Genomic DNA, 26795 nt, shown 5'->3' on the forward strand with positions numbered 1-26795 from the left:
AGTGGAAGAAGCAGTGGTGTCACCCGCAGACACTGTTTCTGGACCCTGGGGTTCGGTCAACTTAGTCTGGTGCTTTGCTGCCATGTGCCTGATCATGCTGGTGGTGGTCCAGCTGGTAGTTTTGCCGATGCTGGCCTGGCAGGTAGTGCAAATGGCCTTTTTGGGGTTATCTGCAGAGTCTTTAAAAAACAACCAGACTCAGGAAGACCTAACAGTTGTTCTGGCAACTTCCGTCATGTTGGTGTTACGGGGAACGATTTCCCGCCTTGTGTCTGTGGCCAATACGCTGCTTCTTTCTGCCTGTTGTGGTGCAACACCTCCCTCCCCCTGTGTGCTGCTGTCCTTGCTCTGCATGTGCCCCTGCCAGGTTGGGTCAGTTACTATATCACCCACCACCTTGTCTTCCACTTCCGCACCCTGGTTCTCCTCCTGACTTTCTGGCAATTGTGTCTCATCATCATCCACCTTTTGCGACAGTAATTGCACTTTCCCACCGTTGCCTTCATGTGACCGTGGCTGCTCAAATATTTGGGCATTGCTACACGCGTTCTCCTCTTCACCCGCTTGAAACTGGCCAGTGAACAGCTCTTCGGAGTATCCAAGTGTGGGATCTGTTGTCTCTGGGCACTCGGCATGGTGGGATAAAGGGGGAACAGGGGATGAATATGTGGTCCAGACACACGGCTACTGAGACTTGACCGTGTCAAACACATGGTGCTGGTAGTGGTGGCCAAGTGACTTTAAGCGTTTTCTGCTATCCATCCAACAACTTTTTGACACTGCTCTGTGTTCAATAATAGTGTTCTGCGGTCCCTTATTAATTGGTACAGGAAGATCGAGCGACAAGATGTGGGTGTTTGTTGTGGCACAATTTCAGCTTGCCCATGGCTATTAACGCACCCCCTGGGCCGTGGGGTACTCGGTGCCGGGCCGGTCGTTGCTAGGGGAGATGTCACAGTGGCGGTGACCCGGTCCGTGACCCAGGGCGGTCAATAAAAGGGGATTTATAGAAAAGGATTATAGTTTTTATGTTTAATGTTCGTGACGCCACCTGTGGTATTCGGCTATATGGAGCCGCCGCTGCGGAGCAGATCCTCTGGAGCTGTTGTTAATGCAGCAAAGTTGGTTCAGCTCTCCACAGGTGCTGAGATGTTAGAGATGTTGAGGTAGCGGTTGTGGTGCAGTGTAGTGCAGGGGGTGATGGCGCAGCAGTAATAATTCACAGAGACAGTGGGGTGCAGACTTCCGGATTTACTCACAGTTCTCACTTTGCTCCTGGTTACAACTAAAGATCATAACTTCCCACGTCGTGCTGCGTTCACTGGGCAGGGGTTCAGCAATCCCTCAGATATTTCAAGAGTGCCTGACAGGACCCCGTTCTGTATGCCCTTCTCAGCCATCTTCCTGCTCTGGCTCTCACCCTTCTTGCTCTGCGCCTCACAAACAGTGTCCCAAGCTGGTATCCTCGGATCTTTCTGGGCAACCTGGAGCTCCCTGGATCCTACTCTTCTAGATGGTTCCATCCCTTTTTATACACCTGCTGAAGTGCTCCCCTAAACTCCTTCCTCCACCCACACCCACTACATGGTTCCCCCTCTCTTGGTTCCCCCCACTCCAGCCAGGGACAGGGCTCAGCAGAGGAGCAGCGCATCTTGCCCCTCCTGCTGGTGTGGAGTAGTGTAGTGTTGGATGCAGGTGTTAGGGTTCCGGGCAGCACTCTATCCTTACCTGAGAGTGAGATACCACACCTCTGGGTGAGATGCAGTACCTCTGTGGTGACTGAACCCGCAGGGGCGCCACACTGTTGCCTCAGCCTCTGCATGCACCATCACCATCACGTCCACTTCCCCGGCCCTTGCCATGCACCTTACCCATTTTAAATGCAGGACAATACTTTCCACATTCACTACAAATGGCTGGATTTGAACCGCAGTTATATATGATACGTCTGACGGAGAACCGTGGTTTTAAAAAGCGGGCCTGTAGTTTACTAATGCTATTCTTCACAGCGACCTCGTGTGAATAACTTCACCAACACACTGCAACAAAATGGAAATGGAGGCCAATATTTTCTATGTTCAGTTCAAATTTCTGGATTTTTATCGCTGTAATATGGAAAAGATCTGGCTGTATTCTGCAGTGCTTACAAGCAAATGGAGCAGAAAAATGGTGTACTCTGGACTGCTTTTTAAGCAAATAACCAGGATTAAGATAAAAAAAATTAGCCCTGGCCCCTGATATCTGGGGCTATGTCCAAAAATATCTGTCACAGTAGTAGCAGACAGAATGTGCTATGGACCCTCTTGTGCTGTATGCACTTCAGTCTGCCACATACCCTGACTCCCTGCCTAACTCCTGCTATCACCACTGAATATATGCAGCTGGATTCATCCTCAGAAGGACTGTTAGTTCAGATGGATATATAGATATGCTGTGGAATACTTTTACTAACTATAAACAAGCAAATCTCTCCCTGACTCAACAGCAGCTCTCTCTACTCTGCCTGTTTCCGTGGTAGACTGTGACGACCCTAGCGTCACCGGGTCTTAAATAGACCTGATGATGCTATGCGGCCAGCCAATCACTGTAATGCCCACAGCCAACATGGCTATAGCATTACAGTGCATGGCAAGCAATCTCTACATGTTCATTGGCTCTCTAAAAAGCGCCAACCATGCAGGGAGGGGACCCGAGGGACCACCCGATCAACCCGGAAATACTCGCCCAGCGCCGAGCTTGTTGAAAACCGTGATGCTCAGGCGAGTACCGAGTAGTGGCGAGCTTGTTCGCTCATCACTACTAACAATATATCTTGAAGAAAATTCTCTCAGAATCATTACCACATAAAGTGAGACTGGTCACCTTTCCAAAAAGGGGCTTGGTCATTAAGCTTAAAATTGGCTCTGTCACGAAGGGGTTAATCTTTGGTTGTGGTTTTGTCAGTATATTTGAATGTCAGTATACGACTCATACTTGTATAGTTTCATCTGGTGTGATTAATAGTAGATATTTTCTGTTTTATTCCATTAACCCTTTTCTAATTACTACTGTACAGCTGTTTATTTACCTACAAGTATGATTATGTTGATGCATACAGTATGTTATTGTAACTGTGTTTATATGATAAATGTAATCTGTTTTTATGCTATAGATTTTATCAGTGGAGTGCAAGATCAAGTACATCAAATCTGTATGGGCCTCAAATGATTTGGTAACTGCGTGATACTTTTCTCAACTCCTTGTCCCTAGTTGAAGGATGTGGTTAGGTAGGGAGAAAATGTGTGAGCTTGTCTCATAATTGCTATCAGTCAGCATCTGCACAAAAAAAGCATCCTGACTCTACATGCCTGCAGGTCACAAGATGCAATATATGATTAGATCTTCAGAATAAAAATGCTAAAAGTTAATAATAAATGCAAAGTGCTTTGAAAACTGATTACAACACAGATTCTCTCATTCCTTCAAAGCATTCAGCGCTTTCTTGTTGGAGAAGGAAAGGACTAATTGGGTAATGTGAAAACTAAAGCTAAGGGTAAAGCTAAACTCTATTCAGCAGCTATTACCAGTGGAAGATTTTTCTTGTAAACAGCGGTTACTTTATAGTGTTTTGCTAAAATACGAAAAATGAATATTTTGCTAAATATGTAATAACCAGTATCATTGGTCTGTTAAAGTACATGAATCCTTCTGTGAAGCACAGGAAGGTTTTTCGGGCTTGCACAGTGTATGACACAGTAATCATTATGTACTCTGCTTATAATGACCTACTGGATGACACACAAGAGGTGCTTGTCACTGCGACCTTTACATTTTCTACTTAATTTACTCACCAATATCTCATTTCAGATAAATGTACTGCAACCTGCTGAGTATCTAATTGTACACAGAATAATGATTTGCTTGAAGAACATATTGCAGCACTACATTTTTATTCACAATATGTTATTGAAAATACTGTATGTTAGGAGAATGTTTCTTCTTGCTCAGACGGAACATGACCACTACAGCCATTCATTGGCTGCCGACTAAATGCAGAAGTTACCTAATGAACCTGGAAGAGAAAGGCAGGAGACCAGTGAGGAACACAAGCAGTAGGTACTGTATGTTTTTTAATTTTAGGATACCCAAAACCCATTTTAAACTAAGAAATTGGAGTGGACAACCCTTTTAATTACCTATAAATCAAGCAAAGCCACGGGTATATTGCTTTGCATTTAGCCATTATGCTTTTGGTATATGGCAATTGAGGTATACGTAAATATAAACATGAGATTTGGCAATGCTGTAGCCTAGTGTCAACCGGTTGTATAAAAGTTATGTTATTCATGTACTCAGTAGTACAAAGCTAGCACAGGATTGTGACAGTGACGCTACCCAGCAGAGTTGAGCCACAGTCTGGACAGCAGTCTATGAGGAGATTTATAGACTATTTGCTGAGAATAGAGGCTTTGGCTGCATTTATAAGGAGATGGACCAGCTGCCGTGTTCCCCCCGGAAGACATCAATGCAGCTATTTTATAGAATATGTAGGAGGTGAATAATGTTGTGTTCCTAATATATGTTTCCTTGTAATAATGAGTGTTAATTTCCTAGTGGGCTGCAGTACTAACTAACGGTCACATGATGTCACTGTCTAGAATGTAGGCGAAAGGTGATATCTGCCTAGCAACACATCAGACACAGAGACAGTGTGACAGTAAGGCCAGCCCAGATTGGGGACAGGGAACTGAGAGTTAGTGCCAAGTTCAGGAATTGTCAGTTCAGTTAGGAGAAGAAGTGTCAGCAGAGGTCACAGACAATAGGCTGTTAGGGACAACATGAGCCTGTTACTCGGGACAGTGGATTGACAAAGAACCCTTCCGTGAGTATCCATCTGTCAACTTCTGAGAACCTCGAGATGGATGTCGGGGCCCTTGGGCGCACTCAGCCTGCGAAGCCACAGGGAAACATGGACTCAAACTCTCTGAGGCGGAGGTTGATGGAATCCGAGTGCACTGCTAGTGGTGGAGAAGAATTCCTAGTGCTAGGGGAGTTAGCAAGAGGGATGCTCTACTCATACCAAGAACCAGGGCTGAAGTTATGTCCATACCTGTGGAAAAGACTTAACTCGTTGGGCCCTATCCTATATGCGTGATTGTAATGACTGCCAGCTGTCAAGTAAAAGTTTGATTGTTTTTATGAATTCTGTGTCTTGCTGCAAAGGTTCTGGAAGAGGAAAGCCTGGAGCCAGTGAAGGTTTGTGGGCCAAAAGTAAGTGTGATGCACCCCACATACAGAAGCACACCGTGACTGGGACACAAGGTGTCTGTGTGGCGCCCCTGCTGGTTCAGTCACCACAGAGGTACTGCATCTCACCCAGAGGTGTGGTACCCCACTCTCAGGTAAGGATGGGGTACTACCCGGGACCCACACACTTGCATTCAATACACTCCACTTCAGTAGGGAAGGGCGAGATTGCTCCTAAGGGAGAGCACAGTCCCTGGTCCCTAGCTGGAGGGTGGAACCATGTAGTGGGTGTGGGTGGAGGGATCAGGCCGCAGAAGGGGACCGGTCCCTAACTAGTGGAGTACAACCAGGCTCAGCTAGATAACCAGAGGCTGCTGTACTTGCAAGGTGCAGCTGCCAACCACCAAAATTACATTGCCGAAAAGGTGGCCGCATAGGTCCAGGGGACTGCAAGTCGCCCGACAAGACCCGAGGCTACCGGCTTGGGACACTGATTGTGAGGCGCAGGGCAGGAGGGCAAAAGCCAGCGCAGGAAAGACGACCGAGGTAGGAACATAGAACGGGGTCCCGTTTAAGTACTCCTGAGAGACTTTATAGTTTGCTGAACCGCTTCCCTGGTGAACACAGGACGACGTGGGAGGTTACACACTGGCCTTGTAACCTGGAGAATTTAACAACTGTGAGTAAAACCTGAAGACTGCACCCCACTGTGTCCTGGAATTATTGCTGCGCCATCACCAGCCCTTCATTACACAGCACCAACAACATCTACCTCATAAAATCACCATCTACTGCCCTAGAGCGAAGCTCTGCCTGTGGATAACTGGAGCTACTCTGCTGCGTCGCCATCAGCTACAGTGGATCTGCACCGCAGCGGTGGCCCCATATAGTCGCATACCACAGGTGGCATCACGAACATTATCTCTAAAAACTTTATTCCCTTTTACTTTCCCCTTTAATTGACCGCCCTAGGTCATGGCCCGGGTCACTGCCACCGTGACATCCCCCAGCATCGACCGGCCCGGCTACCGAGTACTCCACGGCCCAGGGGACGCGTCATCTGTAGGCTGCCAGAGCGAGCAGAAGCAGTAGCTCAGGCATCTTACACATACAGCCATCCAGGCAGGGCCATATTTACAGTACATTCTGGCCTTGGCTTAAAAATTAACGGCACCCCAATCAAAGCCACATTTACCCTCAACAAGTATCATAAAAGTACAGTCATACTGTTACTAAACACCACCAACATACTGAAATTTGATAAGGTCACCAAATGGTGACTAGATACCATCACCATACTGCTAGTGAATAGCGCCATCATACTATGACAAGATAACTTTCCCATAATGTAACTTGATAACATCAACAAACTGTGAACTAAATAATTAAACTAATATTTACAAAAAACTGCAATGAATCCCTGGTGTATATAAGGAGTCCTAGAGGGCATTATTACCTATAAATACATCCACCGAAAAATAAAAAATGCCAGGACCAAAATACATCCACATTATTTAAAAAGATGTACATTTTATTGAATAAAAGACACAAATATTATAGGAATCCAACAACAGGTATAATGATGCACAGAAAGGTGAGTGAGCAACAGAGATAGCCCAATACTGTATATACTCTAATTAATTCTGTAGGTATAAAGTGACATAGTGCTCTGATCATATAAATAATACATCAAATACATATATATAAAGAAAATATATATCTGTACACTCAAAGTGAGTATATAATCAGTATAATCATAAATCAATGTATTTGTGAATCAAACTTACATACATAATTGGGTACTATCCCTCAACTTTAAGCATATAAGTGACTCGCCCCCTGGGCCGTGGGGCACTCGGAACCGGGCTTCAGTGTGATGATGGGGGTAGTGGTGGCAACCCGATCCCGTGGCTCAGGGTGGTCAGACCAAATGCTGTGGCAGTGTATTTGTAGGTTTTGAATGTCCGACTACGCCAACCGTGGATTGCGGTCAGGGAGGACCGCCGCTGCAAGGCAGACCGCTGAGGCTGATGTAGATATGCAGCACAGGGATAGGACAACTCCCCACTGGAAGAGTATAGCCTCAGGGCAGTGTAATAGGATGCTGGGGGTGATGGTGCAGGCGCAGCATAAATCACACAGAGTCAGTGATGCAGTCCAGGGTCTTTTACTCACAGTTGTTATCCGAGTCACTTCTGCAGGGAATGACTGCCCGAGCCGAGCTGCGTCCACCAGGTGAGGGGCTCGGTCAACCCCCCGACAATTCAGGAGTATGGCACAGGACCCCCTTCTGTCCTTTCTCTGGCCTCTCGTGCCCCACCAGTGACCACACTTCTGTCCAGCTGCCTCGGGCCTTCTCTTGGTGAAACCTGTCGCCGGTTTCCTTGACCCTATGTGGTGCCTTCCTAGTGGGTGTAGCAGGGGGTCGCACCAATAGATGATTACGACCTCCGGTCTTTGGCTGAGGGATGATTTACCTCCACCAACTTGGGAATCCGGTACCCTTATTCTGCCCGACCCTTCACCCGTTATCTCGTGGGTTCTTAGGGTCCCTTCTGCCTTCTTGTTTCTGGAGCCTTTCTACTCCTCTTTCTCTCCACCTTTCTTCCTTCCTTCTCCTCTTCTCCCTTCAGGCTCCGGCCTCTGTGCTAGGCCTGCCCAGGGAGCAGAGCCCATGCAGCAGCTTTGCTCCCTGCCTTCTCCTCTCACAGAACACTGAACTCCCTCCTAAGATGGCTCCCACCTTTTATCTGCTTCTCTGTGCCTGAGCTCAGGTGACCTGCACCCAATGAGCTCCTTCCTATGCTCCAGAAACCATCCCCTTCTGCTCCTACATCACAGGGTTCTCTCCCCCCTCCCCACTCCATCCAGGGACATGGTCAGTCGTGCCTGCATATATATACATGGGAGCACCGTCGAACTGTCCCCCGGAAATGGGGTGTGTGTGGTGTATGCAGCTAACTGAGCCCTGGTCCATACTCCATCCTTACCTGGGAGTGGAATATGACACCTCTGGTTGAGATGCAATTCCCCTGTAGCAACCGAACCCTTGGGGCGCTACATAAGCAATCCATGAATATAGAGTAACATAGTCACTGCTCACTCACCAACAACCCAATGCGCATTTCGCCTGATGAAGCTATTGCGAAATGCGCATTGGGTTGTTGGTGAGTGAGCAATGACTATGTTACTCTATATTTGTTTGTGTCTTTTATTCAGTAAAATTTACATCTTTTTAAATAAAATGGATGTATTTTGGTCCTGGCATTTTTTTTTCTTCGTTGGATGAATTTATAAATAATTAAACTGCACTATTACTGGATAAAACCACCATACAGCGAACTGGGGAATATGACTTTACAGAAACTGATTAACACCACCATACTATAAGTTGACAACACCACCATATGGTGAACTGGACAATACCACCATAATGTTGCTGAATAAAATTAAAATTCTTTATGCTGAAAGTGACATTTTAGAGGGTGACATATTCACAAGGCTGACATATCCTGTATATCACAGGTTAGGGGCTTCATATATGATAACATGCTTCCTTTGAGGGGAGTGTTACAAGTTGCAGGCAAATTAATCACTTTATTATGTAGAATTCTTCTTTCTGCAAACCTCTCCCTCCTCCTTCCCCGAGAAGAGCAGCAGCAATACCTCCGCACCCTGTATTACCAAGTGTGCACAGCCATCAGTAGAGAAGTACTTGGCTCATCTACTAATCGCTCGTTTCACTCCACTCTGCAGACTTCGACCTTCTTATGTGTCCAAATCAGATACCCCTTATCACCACCACCTTCACCCTTGGTACATATAAAAGAGATGTTATTTTTTTTAGCAGTGGCTTGACCCCAACATCAAGATGTCCCAAGCACTGGCATAAAGGCACATATAGCACTGCACCCAGGGGGATACAGCAGAACACAGCCCCAATTCCTGTGTGAGACCTTGTGTCAGATCTTTACACTAGCAGAGCATAGTGTCCACCCAAGTGTGCCAAGCTACACTGAGACTGAGAGCCAGTGTAGCATAGGCGTCTCAGCCCCCTGACAGGCAGAGACGCCGTCCCCCTTACCGCCGTGCTCCTGATCCGGCGTCTTCCGGCCTCCCTGCTGCTGCTGCTGGTGCACGCAGCTTCCCGGGCACTGTGCTTAGGGCGTGCGCTCTCCCTCCCAATTAAAGGGGCCGCGCACCGTCCTAAAAAGTCCCCAGCCAATGGCCGGAGGACTTTCCCTATTTAAAGCACCTCCTCCAATATGGAGGTGCCCATGCAAGGTTGTTGCTCTGTGATTCTTACTGTTGCTTCAGCCCTCAGGTCCCTCTGCTAGTCTGTCCTGTCCGCCAGTCTGTTCTTCAGTCCAGTCCGCCAGTCTGACTATTATCCAGTCTGACAGTCTGTCTACAGTCCAGTCCACCAGTCTGTCTATGGGCTCTGCCCGCCTGCTTACCTGGATGCACCTGTCTGTTACCTGCCGTGCCCACCAGCCTGCTTACCTGGAAGCACCTGTCTGTTACCTGCCGTGCCCACCAGCCTGCTTACCTGGAAGCACCTGCCAGATATCCGTTGTGCTCGCCAGCCTGCCTACCCAGAGCACCCGTCTGGCTATCAGCCGAATCAGCCTGCTCGTCTACCAGGACCACCCGTCAGCCTGCCTGCCGTGCTTATCCGCTGTACCGGTCAGTTCTTGCCATCTGACCCGTGGGAGTCACCTGCTCTCATACAAGGTCGGTCCCAGAGTGGCACCTGGTCCCCCTGCTTGGTCCCTCCCTGGTTCACGGAGTCGATTGAGCCGCCGTGCGACCTTGGTCAGGCCGAGTAGGTACTTAGTCATGCCCCTCTGGTCCCTCCTTGCACCGCAGCAGAGGTTCCACCACCCGGATCCGTAAGAGTTTGCATGGGACATGGAACCCAGTGGCCCCCAGGCTCCTTCGCTCTCTGACCTGTACCAGGAGGTTTCTCGTCAGAGATCCCAGCAGGAAACTATCCTGATCTTTTTTTTTTTGTAAACAAAAAAGGATATAGACGTTCATTTCAATATAATGTATTAATATCCTTCAAACAAAATGAGGAAACCCAAATACACTAAACTATTTCTCATTCCTCATTCTATATTAATAATTTAAATAAGGAGATCAAAGTACTCAGTAAATCTGCTATTTCAAATTTTTATTTATGTTATCACAAGACATACAAACACCCCATAAAATCATGTCAAAAACCCCTTAGACATAGAAAGCCCCAATAAAATTGAGGCAGTGTGGTCAGAAGATATCACTGTAAGCACAAAAATTAATACAGTTCAGAACGTAGGGATGTAAAACTCTATCAGTAAAGTTCCAAACCTCTTAGTTTCGTGGGATATGCCCCATGTCCCTGCCATTAGATTATCACAAAACATGTGTAAATAGAATACATACCCGTATATATAAGCCATAAAAGTATCACATGACATGTACAGAAAAATACAAATTCTCACATTCTGAAGGATATATTCTCATATGGGATTATCATATAACAATTATAGACAAGGTACAGGTCTTCACAATTTGAGGAAAATATCCTCCTGCACAAGTCATAAGATTATCGTGTAACACATGTCAGTAAAATATAAATCCTCATGGTTTGAGGGATATCTCCCATATACAAGCCAGTAGAATAATCACAGTGGTTACATCAATTACAGCTTACATATGGAACACATAAGCTAGTACATAAACCCGGGTGCATATCACCAGTCATAAGGATCATATCAGAATCCTTATCAGCACTCAATTGATATCAGCATTATAGTACCCCCAAGGCAAGCATAATACAAACCAATGCCAGAGTGTTATAAGACCACACTGCCTCGTACCCCAACGCGCGTTTCGCGTGCTGCTTCGTCGGGGGGTGTGACCTGTACCTTGTCTATAATTGTTATATGATAATCCCATATGAGAATATATCCTTCAGAATGTGAGAATTTGTATTTTTCTGTACATGTCATGTGATACTTTTATGGCTTATATATACGGGTATGTATTCTATTTACACATGTTTTGTGATAACATAAATAAAAATTTGAAATAGCAGATTTACTGAGTACTTTGATCTCCTTATTTAAATTATTAATATAGAATGAGGAATGAGAAATAACTATCCTGATCTATCTGCGGTCTGTCAACTCCCGCCTGGACATGCTGCCCACCCCATCTGTGTCCATCTTGAGCCGAGCGGCACCCGCTCCGGCGGCGCCTCAGCCTACTAGTGCCATGGCATCCAGCTCTGGTCCCTGGCTCTCTGCGCCTCCATGTTTTGGTGGTGACCCCGTCTTACGTTGGAGTTTTCTAAATCAGTGCACGCTGAACTCCTGGCACATCAGTTTCCCTCCGACCGGGCCAAGGTGGCGTTCATCATGTCTCACCTCACTGCGGAGGCATTGGCATGGCTAAACCCTCTGTGGGAGAGAGGGGATCCCCTGGTGTCCGATCTTCCGGCTTTCCTCACTGCCTTCTGGAAGATCTTCGATGAGCCCGGACAAAAGACGTCTACTGCCTCCTCACTTCTCTGTCTCCGCCAAGGGAGTCTCACCATGGGCCAGTATGCCATACATTTCTGTACCCTCGCATCTGAGCTTGCCTGGAACAACGAGGCTCTGTTGTCCACCTTCTGGGAGGGTCTTTCCGGACGGATCAAGGATGAGCTAGCCGGTCGTGACATCCTTTCCACCCTGGACGACCTGGTGTCACTAGCTACCCGGATTGACATCCGTTTTTTGGAACGAGCTAAGGAGACTACCTGGGAGAGAAGATTTCCGCATCTCGCTCCTGTATTCCAAAAGCCTGCCTCACAATCAGCAATTCCCCTGGCACGCTCGCCTGAACCCATGCAAGTTGACCAAACCAAGATGGTCAAGTCTCGCCAGGAGACGCGCCGAGCCGAAGGGAGTTGCTTCTACTGTGGCAGTAAGGAGCATCTGATCCGTTCCTGCCCGGTGAAGCCGGGAAACTCCAGTGTCTAGGACCGATCGGTGAGGTCGTCCTAGGCAAGAGTAAATCCTCTCCGACCTTGACTCTATCCGTTTCTATTTCCAGTAGTGAGATTCGCTTCTTTGAGACCGCCCACCTGAATTGGCAATCTGGCGAGGTGCTCCATTGGGGGCAGGATTGCCATGATTCCTGCCTGGTTCCGGTTCGTCCAGCTCGACCCCTGTCTACTCCGGCTAATCTACCTGGTCTTCTGCCACCCTACTGGTCCTATGCGGATGTCTTTGACAAGAAGGAAGCTGAGACACTACCACCTCATAGGCCATATGATTGCCCAATCGACCTGGTACTCGGTGCTTCTCCTCCCCACTGGCTTATCTACCTTTTGTCGCTGGCTGAGACCTGGGCCATGTCTGAGTACACAGAAGAGAATCTTGCTAAGGGATTCATCCAGAAATCTACATCCCTGGCTGGAGCAGGATTCTTCTTTGTTGAGAAGAAAGACGGCTCGCTACGTCCGTGTATTGACTACAGGGGTCTTAACCAGTTTACCATCAAGAATAAGTACCCCCTGTCTCCCATCTCGGAGCTGTTCGACCACATTAAAGGCTCAAAGATCTTCACCAAGCTCGATCTTCGTGGGGCGTACAATTTTGTCCAGATCCGCCAGGGAGACGAGTGGAAGACACCATTCAACACCCGGGACGGTCACTATGAATGTCATGTGATGCCCTTTGGTCTCCGTCTTCCAGCAGCTGGTTAATGACATCTTCCGTGATCTCCTGTATTATTGCGTGGTGGTGTACCTGGACGATATCTTGGTCTTCTCTCCGGATCTGCCCAAACACCGGAGGGATGTTCGTCAGGTTCTGCTAAGGCTCTGGCAGAATCGCCTCTACGCAAAATTTGAGAAATGTCTCTTCGAGCAGACTTCCCTTCCATTCCTGGGATATATTATCTCCGAGACTTGTCTTCAGATGGATCCCGAGAAGGTTTCTGCTGTCTTAAAGTGTCCCCGACCGAAGGGGTTGAAGGCGATTCAGCGATTCATCGGCTTTGCAAATTATTACCGCCTCTTCATCCCTCATTTCTCCTCTCGGACCCCTCCCATCTCCGCACTCACCCGTAAGGGAGCAAATCCCAAGGAATGGACTTCCGAAGCGGAGGAGGCCTTCGTCTCCCTAAAACAAGCTTTCTCCTCCGCCCCAGTGCTGCACCGTCCGGATTGCAACAAGCAGTTCTTCCTGGAGGTTGATGCTTCCTCCTCCGGAGCCGGAGCGGTGCTCACCCAGAAATCCCTGTCCGGGAGAACCTGCGGCTTCTTCTCCAAGCTCTTCTCCTCGCCCGAGCTCAACTACTCCATAGGAGATCGTGAGCTGCTTTCCATCAAATTGGCGCAGGAGGAGTGGCGTTACCTGCTGGAAGGGGTTCTGCACCCGGTGGTCATCTACACTGACCACAAAAATCTAGCCTATTTACAAAACGCCTAAAGACTCAATCCGTGTCAGGCCCGGTGGTCTCTGTTCTTTGCCCGATTCTGCTTTACTCTACATTACCGCCCTGCGGACAAGAATATTAAAGCCGACGCTCTGTCCCGCTCATTCCTGTCTTCCGACCAAGAGGAGGAGCCTCTGCATATCATCGACCCCTCCAAAGTACTGACTGCGGCTTCGTTTGACATGTCTCATCTTCCACCCGGTAAGACTTATGTAGCGGTTCCGGATCGTAAGAAGGTTCTTCTCTGGGGCTATTCATCCAAACTAGCCGGCCATGCAGGCCAGAGGAAGACCTTCTTGCTCATCACCCGGAATTACTGGTGGCCTTCCCTGTGCAAGGATGTTGCGGATTTCGTCACGGCTTGTTCCTCCTGTGCCCGTAACAAGGTTCCCAGGCATCTTCCAGCCGGCCTTCTCCTTCCTCTTCCCATACCTTCCGCTTCGTGGCAACACATTGCTGTGGACTTTATTATGGATCTCCCTGTTTCTGCCGGTTGTAGTGTCATTTGGGTGGTCGCTGACCGCTTTCTAAAATGGCCCACTTCATCCCTTTGCCTGGTCTCCCGTCTGCATCTGTGCTGTCTAAGGACTTCATCCTTCACATCTTTCATCTCCACGGCCTACCCCTCCACATTGAGTCTGATCGCGGGGTTCAGTTCACTTTGCGCTTCTGGAGAGCTTTGTGTAAGCTAATGGATGTCTCCTTGGATTTCTCCTCTGCTTATCATCGTCAGTCCAATGGTCAAGTGGAACGTATCAACCAGGTCCTTACCAGCTTTCTCCAGCACTTCGTCAACGCTCACCTTAACGATTGGGTTGAGCTCCTACCTTGGGCCCAGTTCTCCTATAACAACCAGGAGAGCGAGTCCTCTTCAGAATACAAGTTCTTTGTGGTCTACAGTCAACACCCCCGGATTCCGTTTCCCGTCTCCGCTTCAGTGGACAATCCTGCCGCGGAGTCTCTGGTCAGCGAATTTTCTACTATTTGGGAAGACACTAGATCTGCACTTCTTCAGTCCTCCGAGCGGATGAAGAAACATGCTGATAAGAGATGTCTGGATCCGCCTCAATTCTGTCCGGGAGGCAGGGTCTGGCTACCCTCCAAACATGTTCGTCTCAAAATACCATCGTATAAGTTGGGTCCGCGGTTCATCGGTCCGTTTGAGGTTCTCAACCAAATTAATCCCGTGTATTACATGCTAAAACTCCCGGCCACCTTACAGATTCCCAACTCCTTCCACGTATCTTTCCTCAAACCAGGTGTTCTTAATTCTTTTTCTGACGATCCAGGTACCACCCCAGCTCCGGTCTCCTCTGAGGACGTCTATGAGGTAGAGAACATTTTGGCCACCAAAAGGGTAAGAGGAAAAACCTTTTTTCTGGTGGATTGTAAGGGGTTTGGCCCAGAGGAGAGGTCTTCGGAACCCAGGGAGAACATCCATGCCCCCCTTCTTCTTAAAGAATTTCTTGCAGGCCTAAAAAAGAGGGGGCGTAAAGGGGGGGGACTACAGCATCGGCGTCTCTGCCCTCTGCCAGGCAGAGATGCCGTCCCCCTTACCGCCGCGCTCCTGGTTCGGCGTCTTCCAGCCTCCCTGCTGTTGCTGCTGGTGCATGCAGCTTCCGAGACACCGTGCTTAGGACGCGCGCATGCGCGTGCGCTCCCTCCCTCTTGAAGGGGCGGCACGCGCCGTCCTAAAAAGTCCCTGGCCAATGGCAGGAGGACTTTTCCTATTTAAAGCACCTCCTCCAATATGGAGGTGCCCATGCAAGGTTGTTGCTCTGTGATTCTTACTGTTGCTTTAGCCCTCAGGTCCCTCTGCTAGTCTGTCTTGTCCGCCAGTCTGTTCTTCAGTCCAGTCTGCCAGTCTGACTACTATCCAGCCCGACAGTCTGTCTACAGTCCAGTCCGCCAGTCTGTCTATGGGCTCTGCCCGCCTGGCTTACCTGGAAGCACCTGCCTGTTACCTGCCATGCCCGCCAGCCTGCTTACCTGGAAGCACCTGTCTGTTACCTGCCGTGCCTGCCAGCCTGCTTACCTGGAAGCACCTGCCAGTTACCCATTGTGCTTGCCAGCCTGCCTACCCGGAGCACCCATCTGGCTATCAGCCAAATCATACTGCTCATCTACCCGGACCACCCGTCTGCCTGCCTGCCATGCTCGTCTGCTGTACCGGTCAGTTCCTGCCATCTGACCCGTGGGAGTCACCTGCTCTCATACAAGGTCGGTCCCAGAGTGGCACCTGGTCCCCCTGCGCGGTCCCTCCCTGGTTCACGGAGTCGATTGAGCCGCCGTGCGACCTTGGTCAGGCCGAGTAGGTACTTAGTCATGCCCCTCTGGTCCCTCCTTGCACCACAGCACAGAGGTTCCACCACCCGGATCCGTAACAGCCAGGATGTTTTCTGCTGTTGTAATGGTTTAAGCATTGGCATGTATATGAAGATGTATATGTTTCTTTACAGTGGGTCTCTATGGTGGACGGATGCCTCTGCATTCATCCTGACTGTCTCCTGAGTGTATGCGCCTAATAATGGGCACAAACGCAGTGTGGATCGAGCATTAGTTATACAGTTATTTTGCCAAGTGTTAAAGCTTAAGTCTGGCCTTATAAATCTGATATTTATGGTCCAATTATGGACCTGGATTTTCAGACCAGCTGTGAATTTAGGTCAGGAGACTTCTCATTTGGTCTGGACATTGTGGTCTATACTCAGACCATGAATGTCAAATGAATGAAACCGGCCCTATGTGGGCATTTCTGTCAGCTGAGCCATATGACGTTTCCTGATCTTCCAATATGATGACCACACAGGTCCAACTGTAGCTGTCCGGTAGCTAAGACAAGCACTGCACCTGTGTGATCACTATATGATCAGTAAACACTTGCATCTAAAAAGAAAAACATTAAAACTCCTATTCAATGACTGGAAAAAAGAGATCATTAAAATAGTGAGAAACTCAGATACAGGTACAGTATATTAAAAATCTCGTAATACAATGTAATGAAACTATACTTGTAGTAATCTGCAAACACTCATACCTTGAATTACAACATTCTCCTTACACCTCCATTCATATAATACAATCTGTAATCTTGATCCGTGCACAACTCCAGCAGGATTTATGTTGTTATAAGCAGGTATATGATCTCCTGGAGGATTATACATCTATTCCTCCCAGATATGGTCACTGATATAGTTTATAATGATAACTGATGCTGTCAGAATTACCTTCAGATAGCCTGGAGCTACAGCCAAACAGCATTTGTGACAATCCTACCTACCTATTACACAGCATATTTGTTTTCTGCTAACCCAAATGACCTAGGCTATAATAGGCATATAGAACGATTCCCCTAAATTCACAATACTATGTTAGAATTTGGTCTTTAAATCTAATCTCTGCTTCAAGATTTAATCTGACTGCCATGATTGCCAAATTACCCTGCCACAAATATATTTGATGCCGGATGAATATCCTGGGGAAAGGAAATTTACAGCATGAACCTGTGATACAGTTAGGGTTTCCTCCAGAGCGGTTATGTAGAGGGAAAGTATTACTAAATGAGATACATTTCAGCTCAGCATTTTTCTAGCAGTCAGCTCTCATAAACAAGAACACTTCATAGATGACAGCGCTCACGAACAGCACACTTTAGGGAATAAGAACAAAACAAATGTAAAATGGCTGCATCCCTTGTCAAGAAGACCGTGTACTCTGTGACATTTCCTTGCTCGCACTGAAGGGCATTTTCCAAGACAAAAGGTATTTTCCCTCCTGTGTACCTTCTGTGCTCAGGAATAACCATCTGTTATTCCGTCATGCCTGATAGCAAGGGAAATCCTTCATATCAGGAAATTAAAAATCTCCAGGCGGCAGGGACGCCCACACAGATGAACGGCAAATTTCTGCCTTTTCTGTAATTGTTGTTTGCAATGGCCCAGCTTCTAGGCTGAAAGCAATGTTTGTGATTACAACCTGTCAGAAAGAGTCTGCCACATGTTTAAGTGAATTTACTAAAGTTGAAAATATTTTTTTTTCCTTTAAAGGATATTCTCATGGTATAAAGTGATAGCATATTCCTTGTACATGCCACAGGAGAGGACACTGACAGTGAAGGACTTTATTCTGGATCTCCCACCTGCACATTATTATTAATTATTTATTATTATTATAGCGCCATTTATTCCATGGCGCTTTACATTTGAAAAAGGGGTATACATAGCAAAAACAATTACAATAATCTTGAACACAATGTGACGGCGACTGGTACAGGAGGAGAGAGGACCCCACAAGGGCTCACAGTCTATAAGGAATGGGTGAGGATACAGTAGATAAGGGTAGGGCTGGTCGTGGCGCGGTATGGTAGAGTTATGGTTAATGCAGGTTGTAGGCTTGTCGGAAGAGGTGGGTCTTCTGGTTCCTTTTGAAGGTTTCCACGGTCAACGAGAGTCTGATGTGTTGGGGCAGAGAGTTCCAGAGTAGGGGGGAAATCTTGTATGCGATTGTGGGAGGAGGAGATAAGAGGGGAGTAGAGAAGGAGATCTTGTGTGGATCGGAGGTTGCGTGTGGGTATGTACCGGGAGGCTAGGTCAGAGATATATGGAGGAGACAGGTTGTGAATGGCTTTGTATGCCATGGTTAAGGTTTTGAACTGGAGTCTCTGGGCAATGGGGAGCCAGTGAAGAGATTGACAGAGAGGAGAGGCCGGGGAAAAGCGGGGGGACAGGTGGATTAGTCGAGCTTCAGAGTTTAGGATAGATTGGAGGGGTGCGAGAGTGTTGGAAGGGAGGCCACAGAGCAGGAGGTTGCAGTAGTCAAGGCGGGAGATGATGAGGGCATGCACTAGTGTTTTTGCAGATTCATAGTTGAGGAATGTGCGGATCCGGGAAATATTTTTGAGTTGGAGTCAGCAGGAAGTGGAAAGGGCTTGGATATGTGGTTTGAAGGAGAGTTCAGAGTCCAGGGTTACCCCAAGGCAGCGAGCTTGAGGGACTGGGGAGAGTGGGCAGCCATTGATGTTGATAGATAGGTCAGTTGGGATGGTTGCATGAGATGGCGGAAAGATGATGAATTCTGTTTTGTCCATGTTAAGTTTTAGAAATCTAGCAGAGAAGAAGGATGAAATAGTGGACAGACATTGTGAGATTTTGGTTAGTAGAGAGCAGATATCGGGTCCAGAGAGGTAGATCTGTGTGTCATCAGCATAGAGGTGATAATGAAACCTGTGAGACTCTATGAGCTGTCCCAGGCCTAAGGTGTAGATGGAGAAGAGCAGGGGTCCTAGAACTGAACCTTGGAGGACACCGACAGATAGGGGGAGAGATGAGGAGGTGGTGTGTGAGTGGGAGACACTAAATGTCCTGTCTGTTAGGTATGAGGAGATTCACGATAGGGCCGAGTCTGTGATGCCGAGAGATGAGAGAGTATGAAGTAAGAGGGAATGGTCCACTGTGTCGAAGGCAGATGACAGGTCTAGGAGGAGGAGGACAGAGTAGTGTCGCTTGGATTTGGCGGTTAGTAGGTCATTGGTGACTTTAGTCAGTGCAGTTTTAGTAGAATGGTGCCGTCGGAAACCAGATTGTAGGCGGTCGAAGAGGGAGCAGGAGGAGAGGTGGGAGGACAGTTTAGAATGGACGCGTTGTTCCAGTAGTTTTGAGGCATCGGGGAGAAGTGATATGGGGCGATAGCTAGTCAGAGAGGATGGGTCAAGGGAGGGCTTTTTGAGGATGGGTGTGATTTAGGCATGTTTGAAGCATGAGGGGAAGATGCCAGTTGTTAATGACAGGTTGAAGAGGTGGGCTAAGGTTGGGATGAAGATAGTGGTAAGGTTTGGGATGAGGTGGGATGAGATTGGGTCAAGTTCACAGGTGATGAGGTGTGATTTGGAGAGTAAAGAGGAAAGTTGATCTTCCGTAATGGTGGAGAAGGTGGTTTTGGAGGAGGAGGGTTCAGGAGGTGTGGGGAGGGGCTGTGGGGACTTTAGGCAAAAGCTTTGTCTGATGGTATCAATCTTCTGCTTGAAGAATTAGGCAAAGTCTTCAGCTGAAATAAGAGGAGAGGGACGAGGCACTGGGTGATGGAGGAGGGAATTGAAGGTGTTGAATAGTTGTTTGGGGTTGTGAGACAGGGAGGATATCAGAGATGTGAAGTATGTTTGCTTAGCTGTAGTGAGTGTGGACTTGAAGATAGTGAGGGACTGTTTGAATGCAATGAAGTACTCATTGGAGTGGGAAATTTTCCATCTACGCTCAGCAACCCTGGAGGCCCGTCGCAGTTCTTTAGTTAGACTGGTGTGCCAGGGTTGTCTGTTGATTGTATGAGCTTTGGTATGTGTGAGGGGGGCGACCGAATTGAGAGCTGCAGCTGTTGTGGTGTTGTATAAAGTGGCAGCAACATTTGCATCATGTAAGGACTAGTGTTGAGCCACCCCCGTAGTGTTCGAGTTTGGTTCGGTTCGTCGAACAACCTTGTGTTCGCCGAACTGTTCGTCGAACACCTTCGAACACCGTTAAAACCAATGGCAGGCAAACAAAAACACATAGAAACACATAGAAAACACCTTCAAAGGTGTCCAAAAGCTGACAAACTGCTCAGAAGACATAACTAACACATGGAAAAGTGACAAGTACATATAGTCATGCGAAAAGAAAAGAGGTGGAGGAGTAAAAGGAGGGGGAGACGCAGATATAGGCATGTCATGCCCTTCTAAAATCCAAAAGGTGAGAAGCCGACACGGCCAGTCCGTTCCTGCCCGTGCCACCTCCGTGTCTCCGGGTTTGTGCCAGAGCCGCGGTGGACCCTGACGGCCAGCCCCCCTCTCCCAATACTGGTGCCTGTCCGCTGGTGGGTCGAGCGAGCCCCCTGTGGTGGAGGCAGGTCTAAGCTTTTTAATTTAAATTGTCTCTCTAATTTGAATGAATACACTTTAAATCCTTTTACAAGGATCTATTGGAGGGCAAGTCTCATGCCAGCAGCCGCGTAATTCCAGCTCCAGTAGCGTCCACTAAAGCTGCTGCAGTTAAAAAGCTTTTATAAGGATCGAGCTCGGCTGTCCACCACAAGGCATCCTACTGCCAGTCCCAGCCCCTATGCCTTGGGGTGCCTCCTGATGCTCTTCACTGAGTATCCCAGGGTCCCGAAGCATTTCCTTTGAAAAAATGAAGTGTCCAAACTAGAGGTGGTGTAGCTTGCTTAACAGCTGGGATAATCCGCTGACTAGCAGACACTGCTACTAGGCACAAAGTATTTCCTGGGCTAGATGCAGTTAAAAATTTGTAATTAGATACTCTCGTTGGATGCTGAGAAAGCATTCCATATAGTCTCCTGGCACGCCATATATTATTCTCTTAAAAAGCTTGGGGTAGGGGTCTAGGGGACCCTTTTATAGCCAAAATCACGGCCCCGTATCGCAATACGTCACCTAGGCTGAAGATAAATGGAACTGTAGCACCCTGAGGGCTCGGTTGCTACAGAGGTATTGCACCTCACCCAGAGGTGTGATATCTCACTCTCAGGTAAGGATGGAGTGTGGATCAGGACCCCGACACCTGCATGCATTACATGGGGCAGGGCGACCAATATGTCTCTGAGATGGGCACGACAGTCCCTGTCCCTGGCTGGAGTGGGGAGAGGGAACACTGAGGAAGGGGAACCCTGTATTGCAGGAGCAGGGAGGAAGCAGTTCCTGGGTGCATTGAGAAGGAAGTATAAAAGGTGGGCACCATCTTAGTTCAGTGCAGAGAAGTCTGAGCAGAAGTGACAGGTAGCAGGGGCTCGGCATGAGCTCTGCTCCGGAGGCGGGCCTAGTAACAGAGGCCCAGGCCTGGAAGAGGGAGAAGGAAGGAAGAGGAGCGGAGAAGGCTCCAGGAACGAGGAATGAAGGGATCCCAGGGGTGCGGACGGGCGAGTCGCCACCGCATGCCCGAATCCACCTGCGTGGAGGGGTCAGGCCAAAGGGGGAGACCGGTCCCCGAAACTAGTGGAGGCGGGAAATGACCCTCAGCTAGAAACCGGAGGCTGTGACATTTTATGTGGCGCAGCCCCTCGCTACAACCGCTAGGAAGGCACCACATAGGGTCAGGGAAACTGGCGCCAAGTTTACCAAGAGGCAGCCGGACAGAAGCGTTGGTAAGAAAGGCCAGACAAAGGACACACAAAGGGGGTCCTGTGAAGCGCTCCAAAGTTATCTGGGAGTTGTCTGAGCCCCTCACCTGGTAAGCACAGTACGACGTGGGCAGCCGTTACCTGCAGAAGTGGTCTGGGTAATAAGAACTGTGAGTAAAGGCCCTGGACTGCATCACTGACTCCGTGTCGTTACTGCTGCTGCCCTGCACCATCACCCCCATCCTCCGCATACACTGCCCTGAGGCTATACTCCTCCCGTGGGGAGTTATGCTACGCTCTGCTGCACCTACAACACCAGCCTCAGCGGTCTGCCCTGCAGCGGCGGTTCACTCTGACCGCAATCCACGGGTGGCATAGTCGGACATTTAAACATCAAAACCACATAAATAGTTCCGCCACTGGTTTGACCGCCCTGAGCCACGGAACCGGGTCGCCGCCACGGAGACTACAACCACCAGCATTCACCAAAAAGGGTCCGGCTCGGGTGTCCCAAGGCCCAGGGGGCGCGTCAGAACATTTTCATCACCTTTCATAATCACCAATGGGACAAGGCAGGGATGTCCTCTGTCCCCTCTTTTATACATCCTAGTGATGGAGCACCTGCTCTCATCAATTCGCCATAACCCCAATATTAGGTGGATTGAGGTGGGAGGCACCGAGTACAAGTGCTCTCTATTTGCTGATGATGTCCTAGTATATATCACTCAATCACATATATCCAGCCCTGCTGTTATGGCTGAAATAGATCACTTTGTTACATGGTCAAATTTTAAAATCAATGCAGCGAAGTCTGAGGCCCTGGATGTCTCCCTCCCAAAATCCATACAGGATTCCATCCAGTCCAACTTTCCCTTTGCCTGGCCCTCACAGGGTATCAAATACTTAGGAATTCCTATTCATAGAGACCTCTCCCATCTATGTTATCTTAATTTTGGGCCCTTTATTGAACAACTCGATACAGACCACGGTTGGCAAGTTAGAACTGTAAGATTCACTACGTGAACCACTGGTGTTTTGTGGAAAAGCACATGTACACTGTGTTCCAAATTATTATGCAAAAAGTGTTTAGGAGTGATAAGGGAAGAATTTGTTTGTTTGTCAGTTAAACTCATTGATGGTGATGTGTGTCAGGGCTCTTTACATCACTGTAAGCAATTGCAGACACCTGTGCTAATTAGTTTGGCAGGTGTGTCCAATGAAAGGCAAGACTACTTAAGAAGGCTGTCCCACATTATTAAGCAGCCTACATTTTCTGCCAAAATGGGAAAGAAAAAGGATGTGTCGGCTGCTGAGAAGCAACAAATTGTAGAGTGTTTAGGTCAAGGCATGACTACAATCAACATTGTGCGATGATCAGGATGAAGTGTCTTGGCAATCAAGAAGTATGTAGCTGATTCACAGTACACATGTGTGCATGCTGATAAGGGCAAATTGAGGTCTCTTTCCTACAGGCAATAACGTCAGGTTAAAAGAGCAGCGGCAAAAAAGCCTTGTCATAGCAGCAGACAAGTTTTTGAAGCTGCTGGTGCCTCCAACGTCCCTCGAACAACAAGATGCAGGGTCCTTCAGAGGTTTGCAGCTGTGCATACGCCATCCTGTCGACCTCCTCTATCCACTTCATACAAGCAGAAACGGCTCCAGTGGGCCAAACATTACATGAAGACTGATTTCAAAACTGTTTTGCTCACGGATGAGTGCCGTGCAACGCTCGATGGTCCAGATGGATTGAGTGGAGGATGGCTGGTTGATGGACACCCCACGCAAACACGGCTACAGCGCCAACAAGGAGGAGGTGGAGTAATGTTTTGGGCTGGAATCATGGGGAGAGAGATTGTCGGCCCCTTTAGGATCCCTGAAGGGGTAAAGATGAACTCCATAATGTATGTGGAGTTTCTCAAACAGCACTTCCTGCCATGGTTCAAGAAGAAGAACCGTGTATTCCACAGCAAGATCATTTTTATGCAAGATAATGCACCGTCACATGCTGCACATAACACATCTGCATCTCTGGCTGATATGGGCATAAAAGGGGACAAACTTATGCTGTGACCCCCATGCGCCACTGACCTCTACCCCATTCAGAACCTCTGGAGCATCATCAAAAGTAGTGTCTATGATGGCGGGAGGCAGTTCACATCTAAGCAACAGCTCAGGGAGGGTATTCTGTCCTCATGCAAAACAATTGAAGCAGAAACCATCCAAAACCTGACAAATTCAATGGACGAGAGAGTTCAGAAGCTCCTTTCGAACAAGGGGTCCTATGTGCAAATGTAACATCACCTAGAATAAAGTTTTGAGTTAAAAACAGTTTCTAATAACCTGCTAATGCTTATAATTTCAAAAATGACTATTTTTTTGGTCTTTATTAAAATGAAAAGGTTGATCGAAGAGTGTGGGGGATCTAAGAGTGTGGCAACCCAGTAGTCAGGATTACTTCGAATTCTGACAATCTGAGGGTCATGTTGCAGGTAGTGCAGCAAGAAGGCACTTATGTGTCTTGCGCATCTCGGAGCCCCAAAATTATTTTCCGGGCTAGATGCAGCTAAAAATTATTATTAATTTTAAATCTGGTGGAGTTTAGTATAGATGGCCTAATAGAATCAGTACTGCACACTGCTACAAAGCCCAAATTATTTTCCAGCCAAGATACAGATAAACATGATTAGTAATTTTAAATCTGGTGGAGCTTAGTATAGATGGCCTATTAAAATCAGTGCTGCACACTGCTACAAAGCCCAAATTATTTTCCAGCCAAGATACAGATAAACATGATTAGTAATTTGAAAGCTTAAAACGGTTGGTGAGGCGATTTTAACCAATCATCAAGCTTTTACTCTCCCCAGAATGACACAGGGGTAGAAAAGTCGTTTCGGATCCATGATTTGTTCATCTTTATGAACGTGAGTCTGTCTACATTATCAGTGGAGAGCCGCGTGCGCTTATCTGTCAGCACACCACCAGCAGCGCTGAACACACGTTCAGACAGAACGCTGGCTGCGGGGCATGACAAGATCTCCAAGGCGTAAGTGGCTAGCTCCGGCCATTTATCCAGATTGGAAGCCCAAAAAAAGCAAGGGTCCAGTGACACAGTCATGGCTTCAATGTTTACTTGGAGATACTTCTGTACCATCGTCTCTAGGCGTTGACTATGTGTCAGACTTCTTGTCTCCTGTGGCCTTGCAAAGGATGGGCTAAAAAAGTGGTGAAATGATTCCGCAAAATTGATGTTACCAGCAGATACTGTGTTTCTGTTACGGTTTGAGTGCTGAACACTCGAAGGTCCCACGGTTGGCAAGATGGAACTGTGAGATTCACTACGTGCACCACTGGTGTTTTGTGGAAAAGCACATGTAAGATTCTGCAACAGTCTCTGCTGATACTCCTGCATGCGTGCATCCCTTTCTATGGCAGGAATTATTTCTGCAAATTTACTTTTGTACCGGGGATCTAACAGTGTGGCAACCCAGTAGTCAGGATTATTTCTAATTCTCACAATTCGAGGGTCATGTTGCTGGTAGTGCAGCAAGAAGGCACTCATGTGTCTTGCGCATCCAGGAGCACCAAGTCCCTGTTGTGTTGGTGGCGAGGTAACAATCATGCTTCCTTCCTCTGTCCTCTCCCCCCAACCTTGCACAACAGAAATGTGATCAAGGTCTCCCTCATCTGATGAGTCTTCCATCAGTTCGTCCTCCACTTCTTCCTGGGCTCCTGCACCTTCCTCACTAGTTTGGCTGCTACCATGCGCCCTGGTAAAACCATCTCCCCCACCCTCACATGCCTGCCGCCTTGGTGCTGCCGACCGTCTGGACCTTGCAGATGTTAGCCCTTCCGCATACAACTCCTCCTCCTCTACTTCCTCCACCTCCTCTTGTGCCACCACCTGACTCCGAATTCTGTTTAACATGTGCTCCAGCATGTAAATCACCGGAATAGTCATGCTGATAATGGCATCGTCAGCACTAAACATCTTCATCGCCATTTCAAAACTGTGCAGAAGGGTGCATAGGTCCCTGATCTGAGACCACTCCTCCAGCGTGATTTGCCCCACCTCTGGATCTCGTTGGCCCAGGCTATACGTCAGAAGGTATTGCACCAGGGCTTGTCGGTGCTGCCACAGTCGCTGCAACATGTGCAGAGTTGAATTCCACTGGGTAGGCACATCGCATTTTAGCCGGTGAAGTGGCAGGCCCAACGACTTCTGTAGAGATGTAAGTCGCTGAGCTGCGGAATGCGAACGGCGGAAGTGAGCACACAGCGACCGTGCCCTCTGCAGAAGGCCATCTAGTCCGGGATAGTGGGCTAAAAATTGCTGGAAAACCAGGTTCAACACGTGAGCCATACAAGGCACGTGTGTGACATTGCCCCGGCGAAGGGCCGCAACCAGGTTTGCAGCATTGTCGCACACGGCCTTCCCTGTTTTCTGGTCCAGTGGAGACAACCATTCATGAAATTGGTTCTCCAGAGCTGACCACAACTCCTCAGCTGTGTGACTCACATTTCCCAGACATTTCAAAGTAAAAACCGCCTGATGACGTTGAGCCCTACTGCCAGCATAGTAAGGAGGTGTGTAGGATTCCTTCTACGCAGTTAGGAAGTTTGTGGCATGACCAGACAGGCTTTGGGTGCAGGTGGAGGACCGAGAGGAGGTTGAGGAGGCAGAAGCAGTGGAGGAACTTTGAGATAAAGAGTAGAGATGAGCGTTGTTCTACTCGAACTGTTCGCCAATCTCAAATTCGAGCTGTTTTGGGCGGTGTTCGAGCCGGTCGGCGAACACGAACAATTTGAGAAAAATTCGGCTGTTCGAGGTTATGTTCGATAACTGTTCGTGCACCAAAATCATAACTGGATTTTTTCTCAGTAATGATGAAAATTAATGTTAATACGCAGTTTGAGTGTACAGCGGGGCGGGGGGAGGGGCAGGGGATGGATCTCTGCAGGAACAATGAAGATCTCCATTTTTTTTTCTCTTTCCC

This window comes from Phyllobates terribilis, unplaced genomic scaffold, assembly GCF_046119375.1.
Source record: "Phyllobates terribilis strain yellow unplaced genomic scaffold, ASM4611937v1 Scaffold_1__5_contigs__length_1240528914, whole genome shotgun sequence".
NCBI classification, from domain to species: Eukaryota; Metazoa; Chordata; class Amphibia; order Anura; family Dendrobatidae; genus Phyllobates; species Phyllobates terribilis.